The sequence below is a fragment of the Geotrypetes seraphini genome, chromosome 10, assembly GCF_902459505.1.
Source record: "Geotrypetes seraphini chromosome 10, aGeoSer1.1, whole genome shotgun sequence".
NCBI classification, from domain to species: domain Eukaryota; kingdom Metazoa; phylum Chordata; class Amphibia; order Gymnophiona; family Dermophiidae; genus Geotrypetes; species Geotrypetes seraphini.
Window position 1 is genome coordinate 53842474 of NC_047093.1, and position 22912 is coordinate 53865385.

At 45.3% G+C, this 22912-nt stretch overlaps 1 protein-coding gene and 1 pseudogene across 10 annotated transcripts in view; one reads left to right on the forward strand and one right to left on the reverse strand.

Moving 5' to 3' along the window:
• The window catches only part of LOC117367785 (protein O-mannosyl-transferase 1-like), a 435721-nt gene that overhangs the window by 237204 nt on the left and 175605 nt on the right, over positions 1 to 22912 (forward strand). The gene's annotated exons all lie outside the window — the stretch shown is intronic.
• Positions 8153 to 10439, reverse strand: LOC117367880 (annotated as a pseudogene).

A 22912-nucleotide genomic window follows, 5' to 3' on the forward strand; every position in this document is an offset into this window, starting at 1 on the left:
TTATAAAATTCCACAGTAAAACCATCCCCACCTGGAGCGGATCCAACTCTAAGAGACTTCAATGCTGTTTCTAATTCTTTTAATGATATAGGCTCATCTAAACTTTTTTTTATGTGATCAGGAATCCTCGGACCCTCAATAAGATTTAAAAATTCTAAACCAGTGGAGGAAGTGACGTCATCGCCGCGGATGGGAGCTTGAGCTGAGAGCTCCGTTCGGGCCCGGCGTACTAACTATTTAAAGTTGTGTAAACGGCGCGATTTTTCTCTTCCCGGGTGATGGTGAGGCGTGTGAAGGAACGGGGAACCCCATGGCAACGCGCAAAAAAATTGCCCGGCGATAAACCCGGCCAGCGCACGATGGAGCAAGCGCTGGGCCAGGCGGCATGGGCCCGGAGACCAGTAGCGGGGAGGCGGCGAGATTGAGCGGCGCTATCGCGGCAGTCGCTGACATGGTGGCAGAGCCCATGCAGGAATGTGCCTCGCCAGAACCGCTTACGAAAGCGGATATGCAGCACTGGATTACGGAGGTAAAATCTGAAATATCGGCAGTGGCTGTACAAGTTCGGGAAGCGGTGCAGGAGTTGCGCACTGACCTGGTGGAGGTAGGCACGAGGGTGGAAGTGGTGGAGATGCGGCTGGAAAGCTGTGAGGAAAATGTGACTGGAGTGCAAAGATCTCTGGAAACTGCCTCTGCTGACTACCAACTCCTCATGGATAAGGTCGAGGACCTGGAAAACCGCACCCGGCGTAATAACTTGAGGGTGCGGGGCCTACCGGATCTGCCAGAGTATAAAGATGTTCGTGCTACCACTATCAAGCTGATTCGCTGGCTTCTACAGGATGACAATCTAGAGCCGGGTCTTGAGCGTGCACACCGGGCTCTGGGACCCCGGACCACTGATCAACCCAAAGATATTGTGCTTTGTCTTCAGAGCTTTGTGCTTAAGGAGCAGATCTTCCGCAGAGCACGGGAGTTGGGCACGGTTACTTGGGAAGGCCACCGGTTGGAGTTCTATCAGGACCTGGCTGCAGACACGCTCCAGAAATGCCGGGCATTCAGGGAAGTGACAAAAGCTCTGCAGCGCAGCAATTTGCGCTACCGCTGGACTTATCCCTTTGGGGTGGTCATTTCCATCAATGGAGTACACACTAAGGTTACCACCGTTCGGGAGGCCCGTGGTTTGCTGCAACAAGCGGGTATTGAGATCCCGGAGGAAGCTGTTCCTGCAGTGGGAGCGGTGTCCAACCGAGTGGGGACTCCCGCCTCCTCCCGATGGCAGAGAGTGGAGAGTGGATCCAGGAGCGGATGGGGAGGCCGAGGGGGAGGACTCCCTCTTCGAGCTACTGCCTCTTCCTCGAGTGGCCCCCCATGAGGGTTGACTGACTGTGTTTGTTTTGTTCTTGTTTCTTCTGTACCCTTCATACTTCTGTGGGGTGTTTCTGGACTCACCCCTTGATGTGGTATTTCTGGGTCCTGAGTCTTAGGTGGGAGTCTTGTGGGGGCTGCCCATGGCCTGGTTTTGGGGTGTGGTGGGAGGGGGGGGCCAGGAGGTTGCATCTGTGCTATGTGGGGATGCAGTGAAGTGTTTGGGGGGGGGAGTGAGAATTGTTGTTTGGGGGGGCTTGTGGGGTTGGTAGGGTTTGCTTATGGGGATTGTTGTGAGCACTGTGTTGATAGTTAGCATTTGGTTGTGGGGTTTGAGTAAGGGGCCATGGGGATGGTTCACTTCCTTGTATGTTGGTGGGAGATCTGTGGACTCTCACTTTGGGGGAGGGGGGATGGAGGGGTGGGGTGGTGGGGGGGAGAGGGGGATATGGGGACGTGTATGGAGGGGTTGGGTCTGCATTGTTCTTGTTTTATTTGGATTATGGAGGGGTTTAGGTTGGTCTCTTATAACATCCGGGGTCTTAATTCCCCCAATAAGAGACGGGCTTTTTATAGAGAACTGCTTCGCCTCCGGGCGGATGTCTGTTTTGTCCAGGAAACTCATCTACTTCAGTCCCATGAATCCCTGGTTAAAGATACTAGGTTCCCCCAGGCCTTTTGGGCCTCCCGGGTGGGTACTTCCAAGAGGGGAGGGGTGGGCATTCTCATTCGTAAGGGGATTCGTTGTGAAGTGCATAGGGTGGTGCGGGACCCTCAGGGTAGATATATAATGTTGGAGGCTCTGATTGAGGGGGTCTTGTACTCCCTGGTTAATATCTATGCCCCTAATGAAGGTCAAGGGGCCTTCTTTCGTGAGTTGGTGCCTCGAATTCTCAGGTTTAAGGGGGGTGCCCTGGTTCTGGGTGGGGATTTCAATCTGACTGTGACCCCTCATTTGGATAATTCGGGGAGGGCGGATCAGTATGGGAGAAAGGATCACAAACTGTTGCGGGAGGCACTGACTACCCTTAATGTGGTGGATTGTTGGCGGTGGATGCATCCATCGGTCAGAGACTATACTTATTTTTCGGGGATTCATTCCTCTTACTCCAGAATTGATTATGTATTTGTGGAGCGGGGATTGCTTCATCGGGTGGAGTCAGCGGGGATTGAATCACTTACATGGTCGGATCATACTCCTGTTTGGTTACGGTTCGCGGGGGAGGGAGGTGGTTCGGGATAGAAATTCTGGCGTTTCAATGATAGTCTCCTTGATGACCCGGAGGTGGGAGCACAGATAGAGGGGTGGCTGCATGAATATTTGGATGTGAATTAGAAGTGTGGAGCATCGCTGGAAGCGGTTTGGGAGGGGTTAAAGGCTATCCTTAGGGGCAGATTGATTGCTCTGGCTTCTGCCCGGCAGCGTAAATGAAGGGAAGATGCGGCGGCTTTGTTGATTCTGATTGGCCGGTTGGAGAGCTTACATAAGCGTAGCCCTTGGGATATAGAGCTGCGTGGGCGATTGTTTCAAACCCGCCGTGATCTACAAGCTTTGGACTTGGAGCGTTTGCAACTTAATTTGCAGCTCCTACAACAGATATTTTGAGTTTTCCAATAAAGCTAGTCGACTGGTGGCCCATCGTTTGAAAGTGCGGCAGACGCGCAATCAGATTCTATCGATTCGGGCGGCTTCTGGAGAATTGTTGCAGAAAAAGGATGCTATCCGTGCACGTTTTGTGGAGTTTTACTCTCGTCTCTATACTCCAGAGGCCCCTGGGTCCTTGCAGGACCTGGATGACTATTTAACTTCGGCGGCGATGCCCAAGATTGCGCAAGATGATGTAGCGCGTTTGGACCGTCCTCTCACGTTGGTTGAGGCGCGGGGAGCGCTGCGCTCTATGAAGCTTGGTAAATCGCCTGGGCTGGATGGCTTTACTGTTCGGTACTATAAACGCTTTCAGGATCTTTTGCTGCCTCCTTTGTTGCGCTTTCTTAATTCCTTGCAAGAGAATAGTGCCCTTCCCTTCTTTATGCGATTGGCGGGGATTACGGTGTTGGCTAAGGAGGGGAAGGATCCCCTTCAGTGTGCTTCCTATAGGCCGATTTCGTTGTTGGGGGTTGATACTAAGATCTTTACGTGGATTTTGGCGGATAGATTGATGAGCTGGATTCCCCGGTTGATCCATCCAGATCAGTCAGGTTTTGTAGTGGGTAGGCAGGTGGGTGATAATACTTGTCGGGTCTGTAACTTATTTGAACGGGCTGGGGGGGGGGGGCGGGAAACGGTGTTTTTATCTATCGACACTGAGAAGGCTTTTGATAGGGTCTCCTGGCCTTTTTTGTTTCGGGTCTTGGATTCTGTGGGTTTGGGTCCGCGCATGCGGGACTGGATTCGGGTTCTTTATACTAGTCCTCTCGGTTGTATTAAGGTAAATGGGGGTTATTCGGAGACTTTTTCTCTAGCACGGGGAACTCGTCAGGGGTGCCCTCTCTCCCTGCTCCTCTTTGCCCTGACGGTAGAACCCCTGGCACAGCGGGTGCGGATGAATCGGGATATTAGGAGGGTTACTGTGCCGGGAGGTGACTATAAGTTGGCACTGTTTGCGGATGATCTCTTGTTTACGGTGGAGGAACCTGAGAGGTTTTTGCCAGCTATATTACGGGAGTTGGATGATTTCGGTAAGGTGTCGGGATTCCACGTTAATGTGGGGAAATCTGAGCTCCTTAATATTAACTTGCCACTAGACAGTGACTTACCTTCGGGACCGGTTCCCGTTTCGGTGGGTTCAGCATTCTCTACGTTACCTTGGGGTTTATTTTGGACCGCCAGGAGTGGATCTCTATGATCTGAATTTCCCTCCGCTCTTTCGTCACATTCGCCAGGATTTGGTTGGTTGGAAAGATCAGTATTTCTCATGGTTGGGTAGGGTGGAAATTGTGAAGATGATGATCTTACCTCGTCTCTTGTTTTTATTTCAGGTGTTGCCGCTCTGGGTGAGCAGGAGCACATTGGAGGGGGTTCAACGGCATATTTTTGATTTTATTTGGGCCGGCCGGCGACCAAGAGTGAGTAGGAAGGTCTTATGTATGGGGAGGAGTGACGGGGGGCTGGGGGTTCCCAATGTGGTAAAATATTATCAGGCTGCTCAGCTGCATGCCCTGTTAGAGTGGCAGACTCAGGTACCGAAACCGTGGGTGGAGATGGAGCAGAGTTTAACTGGTGGGGTGCCTTTGTTACATCGGCCTTGGTTGCCTGGCAGGGTGCGGCCTGCGGGTGAGTTGTCTTCCGTTGGTACTTCTTTCAGGGTTTGGAATCAGACCCGAGGTGGTCTATTGTTGGGCAGACGCCATTCCTGGTACACCCCATTGAGACATAATCCGGCTTTTCTACCGGGAAGAGGGGAGGGAGTTTTTGCTACTTGGGAGTCTCGTGGCTTGGTTTGTGTGGGTCAATTGTGGGATCCGGTTTTGGGCCGGATTCGACCCTTTGCAGAGCTCAGGGGCAAGTTTGGCTTTGGGGTCCGAGATCTATTTCCTTACCTACAAGTTGTTCATTATATCCGGACCTCGGGCCTCCTGGGGGACTTGAGGGGTGGCAAGACTCCCTTTGAGTTGTTGTTGGGTCCTGTACTCCGGAAGGGAGCTCTGTCTGCTATATATAGGTGCCTTAATTGTCGGGGGGCCCCGCATCCCTATATGGTGGCTTGGGAGGGTGATTGGGGTTCTGCTATTTCCTGGGATACCTGGGGGGACATCTGGAAAGAGGTTTCCTCGGCGGGTATTGCTGCTTTGTTGATTGAGAATGGTTATAAGGTCCTCTTTCGTTGGTACTGTACTCCTCAGGCTGTGGCTCGTTGGCAGGGGGGTGCGAGTGTTCTTTGCTGGAGGGGCTGTGGGGAGGCAGGTACCTATCTTCATATGTGGTGGCAGTGTGGGCGGGTGCGTGGGTTCTGGACTGGGGTTTTCTCTCGGGTGTCCCAGATCCTTGATTTCCAGATTCCAGTTGATTGGCGACATGCCCTATTATTTTGTTACCAATTAGACCTAGCCTGGGGAAATTCTTTGTTTTGTAAGTTGGCTTTCACTGCAGCCAGGTTGGCTTTAGCCTCCTTATGGAACCAAGTGCTCCCTCCCACGTGGGCAATGGTGGAGCAGCGCTTGCTTACCTGGCAACTTCTTTACCACTTAACAGCCTTACGGCATGGCAAACAACATGGCTATGCTCATATTTGGCGTCGGTTTCGGGCTTCTGTGGGGGTTTGTGGTAGGGGGGGGAACGGGGCTTTGAGTTGAGGTTGGGACTGGACTGGGGGAGCTTGGATTGGGGGGACCCTATAACCTTATTCCCCTTCCATTCCTTTTTTTTTTTTTTTGTATGGGGTTGGATTGTTCTCGACCATATCGGGTGCTGTAGGTATTGTGTCTCGTCCCTGGGGGGAGGGAGGGGGGGTTTGGGTTGTGTTACTGGTGGGTATTGTAGTTTGCTGTTGTTAGTGTGTCGAGATTGCACATGTTTTTCTTGTGGGCAGCACGTCTGCTGTTTTCTTGATGGCAGAGTATTGTTCTTTGTGTTATTGTTGCTGCATCTTACATGTATATCTTGTACTTGGTGTATATCTCAATAAAAGCTTTTATTTAAAAAAAAAAAAAAAAAAAATTCTAAACCATCTTTAGTTTTATCATCATAAGACTCGGAAGAATACAATCCTTTATAAAAATTTAAAAATTGCCTTAATATATTTTCTATCTGAGAGTGTGTATATCCTTTCTCATCTTTTATTGCTTTAATTTTTGTTCTTCTTTTCTTTGCTTTAAGATAATTTGCTAGTAATCTTCCTCCCTTATTTGAGTTTCCATAATACAGTGTTTGCTGAGAAAATATATCTTTCCTTATTAATTTTGAGGATAACTCATTATATTTACCCTTTGCTTTTAAAAGAGTCTGTAAAGTATCTTGTTCCCATTTAATTACTAATTTAGCTTGTTCCCATTTAATTACTAATTGTTTAATTTCTTTTTCCAAATTAGAAAATTGTTTTTCAGTAAGTTTTTTTAATATATGCAGAATATGAAATAATATTACTTCTTATAGTGGCTTTAAATGCATCCCATAATGTTTCCTTGCTAATCTCCTCTGTAGTATTTATTTGAAAAAATTCAATTATCTTCAATTTAAATTCCTCAAGAAATATTGAATCTGCAATCAATGTATTATCAAACCTCCAAATTGATCTATTATTAATCTTATCTTCAAGTTTAAAATCAATCCACACTCCTCCATGATCAGATAAAATAATTGGGTCCATGGGAGCTTGCTTCACTTGTTGTACCAATGAAATTGATACAACAAATATAATCAATTCTTGGAAAGGACTTGTGAACAAAAATAAAATTCCTGATCATTAAAATGAAGTATACGCCATATATCTTTCAAATCACAAGATTGTGCCAAATTATCTAAGCCTAATGATTTTATATTTTTACTTGGGTTTTTTATCCATAAAAGGATCCATTACAGCATTAAAATCTCCAGCTAATAATTGTAGATTATTTAAAAAATTCCATTTGATTCAAGTTAGGGGCATAAACATTAAATAAAGCCAAGGGATTATTTCCCATACTCATTTCTACATTAATCCACCTTCCCAAAGAATCAAAAATTGAAAGGAAGCTAAACATTTTTTATTTATTAAGATGGCAACCCCCGCTTTTTTCCCAACTGCAGGGGCAAAAAAACAATGTTTTACCCAATCCCCTTCGAGTTTCTTCGATTCTATAGCCGAAAGATGCGTCTCTTGTATATAATATATATCAGCCCTTTGTTTTTTCAAGAATGTAAGCATTTTTTTCTTTTTACTGGGTGATTGAGGCCATTAACATTAAGAGAAAATAATTTAATCTCCATTATATATAATAATTCTAATAAGACTCTTCCATTTATCATAGAATAAAACAAATAATAAAATCTGAATATACACCATTTTCCATATACTTCCCCCTTGCCTAAAACACCTCATCAAATCAATCCTTTCCCTCTTATTAACATCCCGACCACCCTTACCCTCCCTTAATAATGACTTGAAAAACTTGGAACCGCACATATAAGATCAGATAAATCAAGATAAATCCCCAACAAACCTCAAAAATAAATCATTTATGTATTAAAATAATCAATTTTATATTAATCTTATTTGTAATATATCATGAAATCACAATCAAAGCCCTTGACATCTATTATCATTATGTTTTCAATCAATATTGAAACTTATATTTAGTAAATAAGATAATAACCACCCCTCAGAACCATAACAAAATAATTGATCACTTATAACTAATTCCATGCCAAAAAAAATTACTTTAGTAATTGTAGTAACTAAAATATTGTATAGAATTTTAACTATATATAAATTTTTTTTTATATTTCCTCCATAGATATCCTTCAATTAGTACTTGACCTAATAAATTCATTTATCCTATTTTCTTAAATAAAAATATACATAAATGTAAATCAAAAGTTGATCTTACACACTCAAGAGAACTAAATAAAATTAATATAAATTGAATATCCCAAGAAATAAAAAAACAACATACATTCAAATACTTAAAAAATAAATCCCTTCATATAAAAAATTTCATTCAAGATCTTTTCCTCATAACCAGTGAACCTGAGGTTATTATAAGCAAGTATACAAATATGCATATACTATCTTCTGCCATGACATATATTTTGAAAATTATCTGTCACCCTTCTGCAGAGATAAAAACTCAGTCAAGAGATAATAGTTCATATTATATCAAATTCTGGACAATATCTATATCAGTGGAGTTGTAGGGTATTATGTCTTTCCCATACTGCACATTTTGAACCACCAAAGATGAGATGTAACTTGTGGCACTTGTCAAGGCTACGGCTCTTCATTGCCAATTAATGCTAGTCCCGCATCTCTCTATGTTTGTGGACTGACTTTGTGAACTACTGGGTATCAGAGTTGCGACTTATGTCTTTGTGAAATGGGTCAAAAGGGATAATCTCAAAGAACCTGTACGTGGAATCTTCACCACATCAGAATGAGTTAAGTACTCTCAAACCTCCACAGAGCCAACCAACACGCTCCTCAGTAAGTGACTACATACTGCTTGAAAATTTGATTTGATTGACGTCCTGATGAACGGGTTTACCATATGGAGTTTCCTTAGGGATAAGGCATTAGCGTCCATTTCAGAAAACATAAATACAGCAGATAACATAACCTCGTTTAGCCTTGTATCCCAGCCTTCGAAGCTTTTCTAATCTAATGGGGCGGGGTGCTATCACTTTACCTCAATATGCTGAAAACATATAAGGATAATTACATTTTTCCTCAACTGCATAATGGTGATCACTAGTGACTTTGCACCACCATTCCCTCTTTTTGTCTTTCTCATAGCCAGCTGTAAAAAGGCTTCCCTTAGTTTTCATGTGATGGTTCAGAATTTTCTGAAGAGCAGATATATCACATTTGATCACATATTCAACCATAAAATTGTACCCTCAGGACATGTTATCCCAATGCAGACACTTTCTTGAAGATGATCTAGCAATAATCTTAGGATATACACCGAGTGTAAAGCATAATAATATCCTGAGAGCAAACCAGCAATATGCTAGGATTTAGATGAGAATTCAAATTCTTCTTCAGCTTGCCTTTAATGAACTGATCTAGAGTCTTCTTCCAGAATGGCTGATACTGATTGCATACATTTTCATTCCTCTGAAGTACTAATTGAAGATGGCTACAACCATTTCATGGCTGACGATGTCATTCCCTTTCCATCCGTAATATGACACTCATATTACATTATGTATAGCCTGTATTCAATTCTGAAAACTTTAATTTCTAGAATAGCCGCTTCATCATTTATTATGTTACAGAATGATCATTTTGACAAGCCAGATTTATTTCACCTCAGTCACCTTAGGGGGTATTTCAACAAAAGCCCCTATATTTGCATTGAACTCCATCTTCTACTTGGTAAACTTTAGGATTCCAAATGAATTCCGTTAACCTCAGGTTTCTCGCAAACATTCTTTACCCGTTAGAAATCATATAACCCTTTGAAAAACCAACTTTTAAACTTATAAATATATAAGCTCAAATAAACAAAATCTAAGGAAATCGCACCATAATAGATATCTTCATTCATAGGTTGTTCCCGTTGATTTAAAAACATCTTTAGTTTATCAGGATAATAATAATAATAATAACAGCTTATATACCGCAATACCGTGAAGTTCTATGTGGTTTACAAAGATTAAGCAAAGATACAAATTGATTTGGTCAAAACTAAAGTGTTTTATTGTCTACCTTTACTTTCATGATAGCAGGATACAGTAAACCGTACCTTGCTCCAATTTCCCTTAAAGATGGTCTTAAGTCCAAAAACTGTTTCCTTTTTTCTGCAGTGGATTTTGCAAAGTCCGGTACAATATGTATCCTCGCATCTTGGCACCTTAAGTTTTGATTCTCTTTTGCCAACTGTATGATTTCTAAGGTGTGCTGATATCTGAAAAGCTTAAAAATAATCGGGCGAGGACCTACAAACTTTTCTGGTCTTCTCATAGGCACCCTATGCGCACGCTCAATTTCAGTTGGATGTTTTGTTTTTAAAGGCAGGATTTTCATGATGTAGTTTTCCACAAAGGAAATTGGGTTCCCTTTTTCCACCTCTTCTGGTACACCTAATAGTCGTAAATTAGACCTCCGCATTTTGTTTGAGCAATCTTCCAGCTCCTTGGAAAGGATTGTGAGTTTCTCTCTGTCCACTTTAAACTGCCTTCTTTCCTTTTCAAAACTCTCCACGTTCTTTTCCAGTTGGCTTACTTTTATTTCTAATACCTCCATTCTCTTATTTAGCGTAGAGACTTCCTCTTGTAAATTGCTTAATTTTTTTGAGTTCATCAAAACAATTTCTTTAATTGCTATAAGCTCTTTAATTATTTCCACATCACATTTACAGTCTTTTGGTAAAGTAGCCTTCAAAGGAGTTACCGGTTCTGGATCTGGTTTCGATCTTTTTCCAGCACTTATCATCGCGGCTTCTGCCTTACTTTGCTTCCCAGATGCCATAGTACCCTATTATTTTTATAAAAACGGTTATTTAAACTTTTCCGACACTATTTTGTTAAGAAATGTCTGTATTCAGCGGGAGCTCTTTCTTTACCCAACCATTCGCGTGCACCTCAAAGCCACGCCCCCCAGTGGCATCTCTTACGATCAAGGTCCTGTGGTATTACATAATGGTTTTGGCCATGGCAGCTTTGGTGAGGGTGTTTCAGTGGGATTGTTGGGTGGCTTTATGCCAGCGATATCTTTTGTGATGATCAGTGATATTGTAAAGTGACTTTGTACTAATGGGATGTCTTGTGATGATAGCTTTCTATCAATAGGATTGTTTGATAGTGGTTCTTTGGTATTGTAATAAACTGTAGCCATGCTTCCATATTTGCAGTAGTCAGTACATAGTAATTGTAGTGTAATATTGCATAAACTGATGAGTGTGGGACCATTTCAAAAATATTTGCCTAGGATGCATACATTTTCTTGTCTTATGAGATTACTTGGAGAGCAGGAAATACTAAAAATTATCAGGGACTACAGAGCAAGAGGTGACAGAAGCATCTTCAGTTTGATTGAGGTCTGGGATCAGAGGGAGGAAATATGAAGGCCTTGTAGAGATTGAGAAGCAAAGGAAAGATGAACACAAGAGAGAAAAGGGGAGCAAGAGCAGGTTGACTGGAGAAGGTTTGGAGGTTGGAGAGAGGTCTGCACCTGGATGGTGGAGAGAAGGAAAGTGAAAAGGTGAGATGGGTGCAATCTTCAGAGAAATCATATGCATATCATACACAGTACAAGTCCAAAAATCTGGACTGCTTAGGGATTGGGTTGGTCTGGATTTCCAGATTCTCAGGCAGTACTTTTAAAATTCAAATTTAAAAAAGAATAGAGATGAACAGGCAAATTTTGTCTCCCTTCTCCCCCCCCCCAATCTAGCATATCTCTCTCTCTCTCTCTCTCTGGTACTGCAGCTTTAGAATGGCCAAGCCCAAAGGAGGGACCCATGTCCACAAAGTCCACTGCTCCGACTTGTCTCCCTCCTCTCTTAGCCCTACCTGTGGCTCTCTCTCACCCCCCCCATCTTGTACCTCTTCAGCAAGTCAATCTTCTGTCCTGCTATGTCTTACTCACAAACTACCTTTGACCTGCACCAGGCCTTTCTTTCTGACCTGTCCCACCATTCAAAAAACAGAAGTTGCATCAGAAGGGGTAGGATGGGTCAGAGGGAAAGGCCCAGCACAGGCAGGAGACAACCTATGAGACTTGCACTGCAGAATGGAAGACTTGCTTCTGAAAAGGTGCACAGGGGAGGGGGGAGAACGAGTGAGTTGTGGGCAGGGCTGTGAGAGGAGGGAGAAAGGCTTAACCATGCATGGGGAGGGGGAGAAAGTATGTAGCACTTGTAGTCTGGATTCTCGATTAGTTCAGATATTGCAGTTTTGAAGGGTCTGGAGTTTTGGACCTGTACTGTACTTTTTCATTATCATTTACTCCAGACCATTCCAGATAAGTGGGTATTGCACGCCTACCAGCATAGGGAGACTGAGAACTACTGACTGATGTCACTGCATAAGGTACTGCATGCAACCCTGACCCACTCAGTATTTCTGTTTCCCAGCAGAGGTAGGTGAGTTACTGTGCAGTCCTGCTTTGTCAGTTTGGTATTGGGTACACCGTTTTGACTCCACTTAGAAAAGAAAATCTATCTAATCTGAACTTCTGTATTACACTTTTCCAGAACGTTTTCAAGGCAATTTATTTATTTGGTTTTATATCCCGTCCTCCCAGAAGAGCTCAGAACGGGTTAGAAGTTTACAAGCGAAGAGCTCTATACAGTACATGGGGAATACATATTTGAGAACAAGATAATTACATCTTCCACTATAGGTTTGTCATTATGGACGAGCGGGTTATATCCCAGTACTCACGAGCCTTGCAGAGGGGATCCACTCCAGTTTTTGAATCCCTCCTACTTCACAAAAGGCTCTGCTGCCCCCTTTAGTTTTTAACTTGTGCATACTGTCACAAACCCGAGCCCAATGCCGGCCTTGTGCCAGTTAAACCCCGGAGAAAACATCCCCTGAAACTGGTCCAGGCTAATCACTGTGTCCTTGATAGGCAGGAACAGGACCAGGAAGCACAGGCTGTGTTCAGACCTGCTGCAGAACACAGCCTGGTGAAATCTGGCAGGGCCCCTTTAAATCCTCCATTTTGTGAGAAGCTGGCTAAACAGGGGAGAAGGCAGCCTCAGCTGAAGGAAGTTCAGCCCCTGAGTAGGGCTGGGCGTGGCACAGCAGCTTTGCACCATTTGGAGAGCTGGCTGACCAGGAGGAAGGGAGACAGAGGAGAAGCTCTCAGGTGGAAGGAGCCTCCAAGTCCCCCCGAGCCACACGATATTGAAATGCTGGACTCTGACCCAGAAGGAACAACCCTGGTAAACCCAGATTATGAAGCCATGGATTGCAGTGCTTTACCAGAGGTGGGAATGATTGAAGAAATTGATATTAATTAGTTTGAGTTGCTTTCTGAGTTTATATTTTTTTGAACGTTTCCATTTCTGCTGGGCATAAGGATTTTCCTTGAGCATACTAGCTAAAGGAATGTATGCTAGCAAAGTGTTAGCTTATATGAGAAGTTTTTTTTTTTTTGTTTGCCAAGATGGCTGCTGTGAAAAGAACTTCAGCAATTTCTTTTCATAAGAGGTGAATATCCTGAAAGCTGGGGCAGGATTTGCCCAGCACCTTAGTGAATAGTTTGCGGGTTATTTTGCTCTTGGTAACAAGGAGCCGATTTGACAAATCCGCCAGCCTTCTGCCACTGCTTTTGAGAGGGCAGCTCTGCACATTGCAAAATGACATAGTTTATTTGCCAATTTACAAATAAGACTTTGAGAGAGTCAAGGACTGCCGGAGACTCTGTGATACCTGGGACATTGATGAAAGAACTTTGGAAAAGTTATCCAGACCAGGCTGGTAATTACAGTATATTTTATTTTCATGATTATGACCAAGATCTTTGGAGTACATTTTCTTTTGATGCATTTTTATTTGGACCAGTTCAGTTGAACAATAAATTTGATTTCTTGATTTCATTACTTACCTGTGTGAGGCCATTCTGTTTCGTGCACATAGGATAAGTTTATTCACAACAGGGACTTCCTCCCTCTTGGGGAAGCACGCTGGGGAGAATATTTTAAGCGTGGGCCGGTTACCGCAAGCCTCGAGGACCGGCCACGCTACAATACGAGCCTGAAAGAATGTTTCTGCTCTGCTCTGCCTATTTCTTTATTTTCGTGTATTTTTTCTCAGCTTTCATTGCTAAAAGCTTCCATAGTTGAAGGTCCAGCTTTGCCTGTGTGGAGGAAAAGCAGACTGAGGTCTGCATCTGACAAACCATTACCTTGCGGTACCTGTTAGCCAGCCTACAGAAGCCTTTTTTTGGAGGTCAGGGCCAACCCCTAGTAGCACTGCTCACCTACTGCTTGTAGGGATTTGAGCATAGGCTGTTAGGCATCCTTAGGGGGCTGACTGTTTTGTGGACTCCCCAGCATGGTGACCAGAAAAAGCAGACAGGGTGTTGGCCACGGTGCAAAGATTGTTGGATATTCAGGCCATGGAACCTGGGCCGCCTGAAGACTCGGACTCAGGCAGATACTCCATATACTTCATCGTGCCAAAGAAAGGCTCAGATGATTAGTGACCCATTCTGGAATAGAGAAACTAGCCAAGAAATAAGAGAATCAGGAATGTAGGCAAACAAGTATGAAGGGCAGGTGTCCAGTATACTGCTTTGTGTGGATAGACTTTTAGTTGTGAGGAAAGTAACTCTGGGGAGAGAGGTTCGAAGATACTTCACGTTTGGTCTGCTAAGCATGAGTCTGTAGTAATAGGCTCAAGGGTGGGTTTCAGGGTATGTGGTGTTTGGTTGTTTATTTTGTTCTGTACACCAGTCTCTAGGTTTGGATGTCCCTTGTGGATGTCCAAGTGCTTTCCTACTGACAGAATGTCAATGGTTTTGAGTTTGGACTCCTTCAATAATTTATGAATTGAATATTTATGAATATACTTGGTGGACAAACTGGTATTATCCCAGGACAAGCAGGCAGCATATTTTTGACTGATGGGTGACGGCACCGACGGAGCCCCGGTACGGACAATTTTAGAGTGATTGCACTATAAGAACTTGGAAAGTTCTAGTAGGCCGCACCGTGCACGCGCGAGTGCCTTCCCGCCCGACAGAGGCGCGCGGTCCCCAGTTTCTTAGTTTCCGCGGAGCTAAGAAGACGCACTTTCAACGGCTGTTGAAAACTTTTTTCTCATTCGCCTTCCCGCTCGCGTAAACCTTTTCGGAAATTGTATTCCCCTTTTTTCTTTTTTCTTATTTTATTATTTAAAAAAAAAAAAAAAAAAAAAGAATTTTCTTTTTTTCTTTTTTTTTCGGGTTTGCCCCGGCGGGGCCTGCTGCCACCATCGAGGCCTCGGCCTTCGATTTGGCAGCAGCCGTTTTTACGTTCATGCCCCCCCAACCCGGGTTTAAGAAGTGCCAGCGGTGTGCGAGGCCCATTTCTCTCACCGACCCGCACAACTGGTGCTTACAGTGCCTGGGTCCGGACCATCGGGCGTCCACTTGCACCCGCTGTGCCACTCTAAAAAAGAGAACATTAAAAAACCGACAGATCCAGCAGCGGTTATTGTTTGGTACCGATATGTCGGATTCGGCAGCACCGGCCCCGACATCGGCCCCCACGCAGTCGGCACCTACCTCGTCGACACCGCGACGGCGTCACATCCTCCAGGTAAGCCGGCTAAGAAGCCTTCCCCGCTGGAGCGTCCTCCGGTCTCAGTAGCAGCGAGCCCAGTCCTGCCGACCTCGAGGCGCCCACGGAAGCGCTCCGCACCGATTGAGGTGAGCCCCTCGACCTCGGGTTCCTCTTCGGAGTGTAGAGCGGCACCGAAGGTACCGCAGAAGAAAAAAGCGGTACCGGTGCCTTCGCTGGACGAGCGAATTGCCGCCGTCCTGCAGGTGCAGCTCAAGGAGCAATTACAGCAGCTCCTTCCTGCTCTTTTGAAACCGAGCCTTCCAGTCCCGGTCCGGTTTGAGCCACCGGTACCGGCAGTGGAGTAACCTCTTTTATCTGCATTCACTCTGTCGGTACTGGTACATTCGGCTTCGTCAGTATCCATGCCGATCTTAGTGCCGGAACCGAGGTCCTTCCACCAGGCTGTACAAACTTCAGCACCGGCACAACCCATAACATCTCCCGGTACCGTTTCCCAGAGGTCGGGTAAGTCGACACACAAAACTCAACACCTGGAACCCTCCACACCGGAGTCCCGAGACCGCAGCTTTCAAGTACGGGATCCTGATCTGTGGGGTGATTCCGAAGAGCCTCTTCTCTCTGAGGGGGAGTGTTCATCGGCGGACGAGGATCCTTCTGTTTTAGATCCGTCCTCTAAGCCTGATGCAACCTCTTTCACCTCTTTTCTCAAAGAGATGTGTGACTCTCTCTCTATTCCCTTGGAGGCTGAATCCAAAAAATCCAAGGCATTTCTCGATGCACTGGATTTTGAACAGCCTCCAAGGGAATTTCTAAAATTGCCTCTCCATGATATATTAAGAGAGACTTTTTACAAAAATCTGGAGACGCCTTTGACCATCCCAGGAGCCCCTCGCAAACTGGACTCCTTATATAAGGTCATACCCATTCCGGGCTTTGACAAACCACAACTCCCTCATGAGTCTCTCTTGGTGGAATCCACTTTAAAAAAATCCACGGGAGCTAGTGTGTACGCCTCGGTCTCTCCTGGCAGAGAAGGTAAGGCCATGGATAAGTTTGGCAAGAGGTTATATCAGAATGCGATGCTAGCTAATAGATCAGGGAATTATGCTTTCCATTTTTCATTCTATCTTAAGCATCTCATTCAGAATTTGTCAGCTTTTGAAAAGTACCTCCCTGACCGCAAAAGATCTGCCTTTCGCCAAACTTCTTCATCACTCTTACAACTTCGTAAGTTCATGGTCAGGTCGATCTATGACACCTTTGAGCTGACCTCTCGAGCCACGGCTATGTCGGTAGCCATGCGTCGACTGGCATGGCTCAGAGTGTCAGAACTTGATGTCAATCATCAAGATCGACTGGCTAATGCACCTTGCCTGGGTGATGAACTGTTTGGAGAATCCATGGACTCCACTACCCAAAAGCTCTCAGCTCATGAGACTAGGTGGGATACTCTCCTCAAAATAAAAAAGAAGACCCCACCTACCAGGCTTTTTCGGCAGCAATCGGCCTACCAATGCCGATTTGTGGCTCGTCCCTTGCCACCGGCCCCCCAACAGCCCTGGCGTCAGCGGCAACAGCAGAGGCAAAACCCTAGACCAGCACAACAGCAACAACAGGTGAAGCCTCCTCTTCCACAAAAGTCCTCACAACCCTTTTGACTTAGTTCTCCAGGACATAGCCAGTATTTTACCATCTGCCCATCTTCCGCAACCCATAGGAGGACGCCTTGCTCATTACATAAGCCGTTGGGAAAATATCACCTCGGATCAGTGGGTCCTCAACATCATCCGCCACGGCTACTCTCTCAACTTTCAGACTCTGCCTACCCAAAGTCTGCCAAAAGAGTCTGCTTTGAACACTCATCAGTCTTCCCTCCTTCTTCAAGAGATTCAATCCCTCCTCCTTCTGAACGCCATAGAGGAAGTTCCTCTAGATCAAAAGGGACAGGGATTCTACTCTCGTTATTTCCTAGTCCCCAAAAAAACAGGAGATCTCAGACCCATACTAGATCTTCGCGATCTCAACAAATGCTTGGTCAAAGAGAAATTCAGAATGCTTTCTCTGGCCACTCTTTACCCTCTTCTCAATCAGGGCGACTGGCTATGCTCCCTTGATCTCAAAGAGGCATATACTCACATACCGGTCAATCTGGCCTCCAGACAGTACCTCCTTTTCATGATTCATCATTGTCATTACCAATACAAGGTGCTGCCCTTCGGTCTTGTCTCCTCTCCAAGAGTGTTCACCAAATGTCTGATTGTGATAGCTGCCTTTCTACGCTCTCACCACCTTCATGGCTTTCCTTACCTGGACGACTGGTTAATCAAGGCCGCTTCATCTCAGACAGTACTCCTGGCCACCAACCAAACCATCCTATTTCTCCAACTTCTGGGGTTCGAGATCAATCTACCCAAATCTCATCTCATCCCCACTCAGAGACTTCAATTCATAGGAGCGGTGCTGGACACAGTCCTCATGAGAGCGTTCCTGCCGTCCAACCGTCTTCAAACTCTTCAGTCTCTATGTCAGCAGGTGCTTCCGCAACGTTCCATCTCTGCCAAGCAAATGATGATACTCTTGGGTCACATGGCCTCCACAGTTCATGTCACACCCTTCGCACGTCTTCACCTGCGCACTCCTCAATGGACCCTGGCTACCCAGTGGTCCCAAGCAACGGATCCCTGCTCTCGACACATATCTGTGACATCGTCTCTTCGTCAGTCTCTACAATGGTGGTTGATATCCTCAAATCTCTCCAGATGTCTTCTGTTCCATCTACCTCCTCATCACCTTATCACCACCGACGCCTCCCCTTACGCCTGGGGAGCTCATTTGAACGATTTCCAGACTCAAGGTCTTTGGACAGCCCAGGAAATGAAACATCACATCAATTTCCTGGAACTCAGAGCGATGTTTTATGCTCTCAAGGAATTCCAACATCTTCTCTTCCCTCAAGTCCTCCTGCTGTTCACAGACAATCAAGTTGCAATGTACTACATCAACAAGCAGGGTGGGACAGGCTCTCGCCTCTTGTGTCAGGAAGCCCAGAAGATTTGGGCTTGGGCCACAGATCACCAACTATTCCTAAAAGCGATCTACATTCAGGGAGAACAGAATTCCTTGGCGGACAAACTCAGCAGAATTCTCCAGCCTCACGAGTGGACTCTCGATCCTTTGACTCTACAGTCCATCTTCGCTCATTGGGGCACTCCTCAGATAGACCTATTTGCAGCTCCTCACAATCACCAGCTGCCCCTCTTCTGCTCCAGACTCTACTCTCCTCACCGTCTGGCAGCGGATGCATTTCTCCTGGATTGGTCCAATCTGTTCCTGTATGCTTTCCCTCCGCTACCTCTCATGTTGCGAACCTTGTTCAAGCTCCAGAGGGAACAGGCCACCATGATTCTTATCGCTCCACGATGGCCCAGGCAACATTGGTTCTCCCTTCTACTTCAACTCAGTTCCAGGGAGCCTATTCTTCTTCCATTGTTTCCTTCTCTGCTTACACAGCATCAGGAGACCCTTCTGCATCCCAACCTCCAGTCTCTGCACCTGACAGCTTGGTATCTCTCGGGCTGACTTCGAATGATACTCTGTTGTCTCAGCCCGTTCGTTCTATTCTGGATGCCTCCAGGAAACCTGCAACTCTGCAATGTTACCATCAGAAGTGGACAAGATTTTCTTCCTGGTGTCTTATTCATCATCATAATCCTACGTCCCTTGCAGTGGAGACTTTGTTGGATTACCTTCTTTCTTTGTCTGACTCTGGCCTCAAGTCTACTTCCATCAGAGTCCACCTCAGTGCTATTGCTGCTTTTCATGAGCCAGTTCATGGGAAACTTCTTTCAGCTCATCCCTTGGTTTCCAGATTCATGCGGGGTCTTTTCAATGTGAAACCACCTCTTAAAGCACCCCCTGTAGTCTGGGATCTCAATGTGGTTCTCTCCGCCTTAATGAAGCCTCCGTTTGAACCTTTGGCTACGACTCCTTTCAAGTTTCTCACTTGGAAAGTGGTCTTCCTTATTGCTCTAACCTCTGCCAGGAGGGTCAGTGAGCTACATGCACTAGTTGCGGATCCACCTTTTACACTCTCTCATCATGACAAGGTGGTTCTGCGTACACATCCAAAGTTTCTCCCTAAGGTTGTCTCGGAATTCCATCTCAACCAATCCATTGTTCTGCCTGTCTTCTTTCCGAAACCTCACTCTCATTCTGGAGAACAGGCTCTGCATACTTTGGACTGTAAGCGGGCTCTAGCTTACTATTTAGAGCGTACTAAGCCCCACAGATCATCTCCCCAACTTTTTCTATCCTTTGATCCGAATAAATTGGGACGTCCTGTTTTGGTCCTCAGTTCATACTTTTACATCTCATTATTGTCTGGATGCATTTTCCAGACGGGATGGACACTTCGGCAAATCTGTTTTGCAAAATTTGTTTTCCTAATGGCCAACCTTCCCTCCATCCCTCTTTTTGTTAGCTTGGAGGTCACCCATCAGTCAAGAATATGCTGCCTGCTTGTCCTGGGATAAAGCACAGTTACTTACCGTAACAGGTGTTATCCAGGGACAGCAGGCAGATATTCTTGCATCCCACCCACCTCCCCGGGTTGGCTTCTTAGCTGGCTTATCCTAACTGGGGACCGCGCGCCTCTGTCGGGCGGGAAGGCACTCGCGCGTGCGCGGTGCGGCCTACTAGAACTTTCCAAGTTCTTAGAGTGCAATCACTCTAAAATTGTCCGTACCGGGGCTCCGTCGGTGCCGTCACCCATCAGTCAAGAATATCTGCCTGCTGTCCCTGGATAACACCTGTTACGGTAAGTAACTGTGCTTTAACAGCCTTTGAACTCCAGACATAAATACATTCTAATCCCTATTGATTAGAAGATGGAGAACACCACTCATCCTCATAGCCAGTACCTTCTCATATATCTTAAAAATCTACATTTATTAATATAACCAGTGGTTACAAATAAATATTTACTTTATAGCTGGTCCATGGCAGGAGAGACCTGACAGGGTTTTTAAAAGACTTTTTAATATTATCCAGCAAGATAATACTGTAAATATGCAAGCATGAGTTTTCCCTAGAATATTAATGCATGACTCTGATTGGCTGCACAAGTAAGGAAGCCTGCTGCAAGTTCAGTTGAAGAAGAATAACTGACGCTGTGATGAAGAGTAGAAACGTTTATGGAGAGCTACTGTTTGCTTGAGAGAATAACTGAGAGTACCAATAAGTAGTAAAAAGGAGTGTCTGATAAAATAAATTGTGTGTGAATGTTGTGAGAAAAGAAAATTTTAAGTAAGTTTCTTATTTAATCTCTGCCACAGATAGGAACTCTGAGTTTGCTGAAGTTCTAGGCAAAGAAAAATTCACTCGTATGAAATAGTGTTGAATTTTTCTGTTACTAGTTTGGCAGCAATTAAAAAATTTGTAGAAAGAAAACTGTTCTGGAGTTTTGTTAGATTGCAAAAGCTTTAAACTAAAGGGAAAATACTTAGTCAAGGGGTATTTTCCCTTTTTCATGATTTTGATGGAAGAATGAGGACTTTTCTTTTAAAGATAAATTAAATGGATAAAACGTGTGTGTTTGCTTTGTGGATAGAAAACAACCAAAAAAGTCCACAAGAGGAATTTCACAAAAAGACAGCAGAGCAAAAACAAAAAGAACTGTGGAACTGATGATCTTGATAAAATTTTTATTTGAAAATGGTGCAGAGTAAAAAACAGAATAAAACACAGTAAAAGGTTTGTTGGATAGTCCTGACACGGACCATGTTTTGGTCGTGAAAGACCTCCGTCCGGGGTCCAGCACTGCTATAAACCACAACTAAAAGATTGCAAAATAAGCAAAACAAAATACTGTGTAAGATTGAGCATTGCCGATCGAAGCAATGTCTTCTAACCAACAGAGAGAAGGACGCCGCGGGAAAATCGAACATAAAAAGTGCTGCTAGGGTGTTTTATTCTGTTTTTTACTCTGCACCTTGTCCAAATAAAAATTTTATCAAGATCGTTCCACAGTTCTTTTGTTTTTGCTTTGCTGTGTGGGTTCCAGGCAGCACTGAAGAAAATATCTCTCTCCTTCAGGTAATGCAGGGATCATTACAAAAACAGCTAGTGATGACATTTAGTCAGGGAATAATGTCAATTTTGTTATTTTGAACTAAACAGAAACTTCAGTCCAGGCTTCCCCATTTAGGCAGGCATATCAGCAAATTTCTCACACTCAGGATAGAGAGGGTTTTTTTTTCTTTTTAATTTGGATTGTCAGGTTTAGGGAAGAATAACCTGAATCACAGTTACCGGATGCTAGGGTCCACCTTGGGGATTAGCGTACAAGAAAAGAATCTGGGTATCATTGTAGACAATACGATGAAACCTTCCGTCCAGTGTGTGGCAGCGGCCAAAAAAGCAAACAGGATGCTAAGAATTATTAAAAAAGGGATGGTTAACAAGACTAAGGCCTCCTTTTACGAAACTACGATAGCAGTTTCTAGCGCGGGGAGCTGTGCTGAATGGCCTGTGCTGCTCCCGATGCTCATTGAGTTCCTATTTGAGTCAGGAGCAGGGCGGGCCATTCAGCGTGGCTCCCCACACTAGAAACTGCTATCGCAGTTTCATAAAAGAGCAGGTAAGAATGTTATAATGCCCCTTTATCCCAGGACAAGCAGGCAGGTATTCTCACTAGTGGGTGATGTCATCAGACAGAGCCCCGGTACGGACGTCTCACAAGCACGTGTTGCTTGTAGAAACTTAAAGTTTCTAGATGCCCGCACCGCGCATGCGTCGGTGCCTTCCTACCCGGAGATCCGGGCGTGTCTCCTCAGTTCTTTCTTTTCCGCGGAGCTGAGAAGTTCAACTTCATCATGCGCTAGCTGAATTCAGTTAAATTTGCCTTCCTTGTCCGCGTTTTCGCTTTCTTTTAATTACAGTTAACAGTTCTTTTCTTTTCGTAAAAAAAAAAAAAAAAAAGAAGAAGATTATTTCCTCCGGCGGGTCGAACGGGCCGGCCACGTGGCTCAGGCCCACTGGCTTCGACCTCGCGGCGGAGATTTTCCGGCCTATGTCCCGGCCAATCACCGGTTTTAAAAAGTGCAGCAAGTGCCAACGCGCGATTTCACTCACGGACCCTCACTGGCGCTGTTTGCAGTGTTTGGGCCCTGACCACATTCCGAAATCGTGCAGGCCTTGCTCTACCCTTACGGCACGCTCATTCAAGCGGCGTTGCCTATTGTGGGAATCGATGTTCAAGATGGACGCAGCTAAGGATCCCTCAGCCTCCACTTCATCCGATACCTCCCCGGTTCGGGCAAAACCAGCATCGACCCCTCCTGCATCGAGCGTGGTGAAACCGGCATCGCTCGCCCCGACACCATCCACGAGCTCGACGTCGGTGCCTGCCCCGGTCTCCTCGGTTCAGGTACCTCTTCCTTCCACAGTGCCACCAATGGTCATCAAAGTGCCGAAAGCTACTAAGCAGAAGCACTCGGCCTCGAAGGAGCGCGATGTCCGTGCAGGAGGACCCCCTTTCGGTGCGGATCCCTCCTTATCGGCTTCGCTACGGTCCGTGCTGGAAGCTCAATTCGTTGAGCTCATGCAGACCATCGGACCCGGGCTCATCGCTGCCATACAGGGTGACCTCCCGGCACCGATCCAAAGGGGC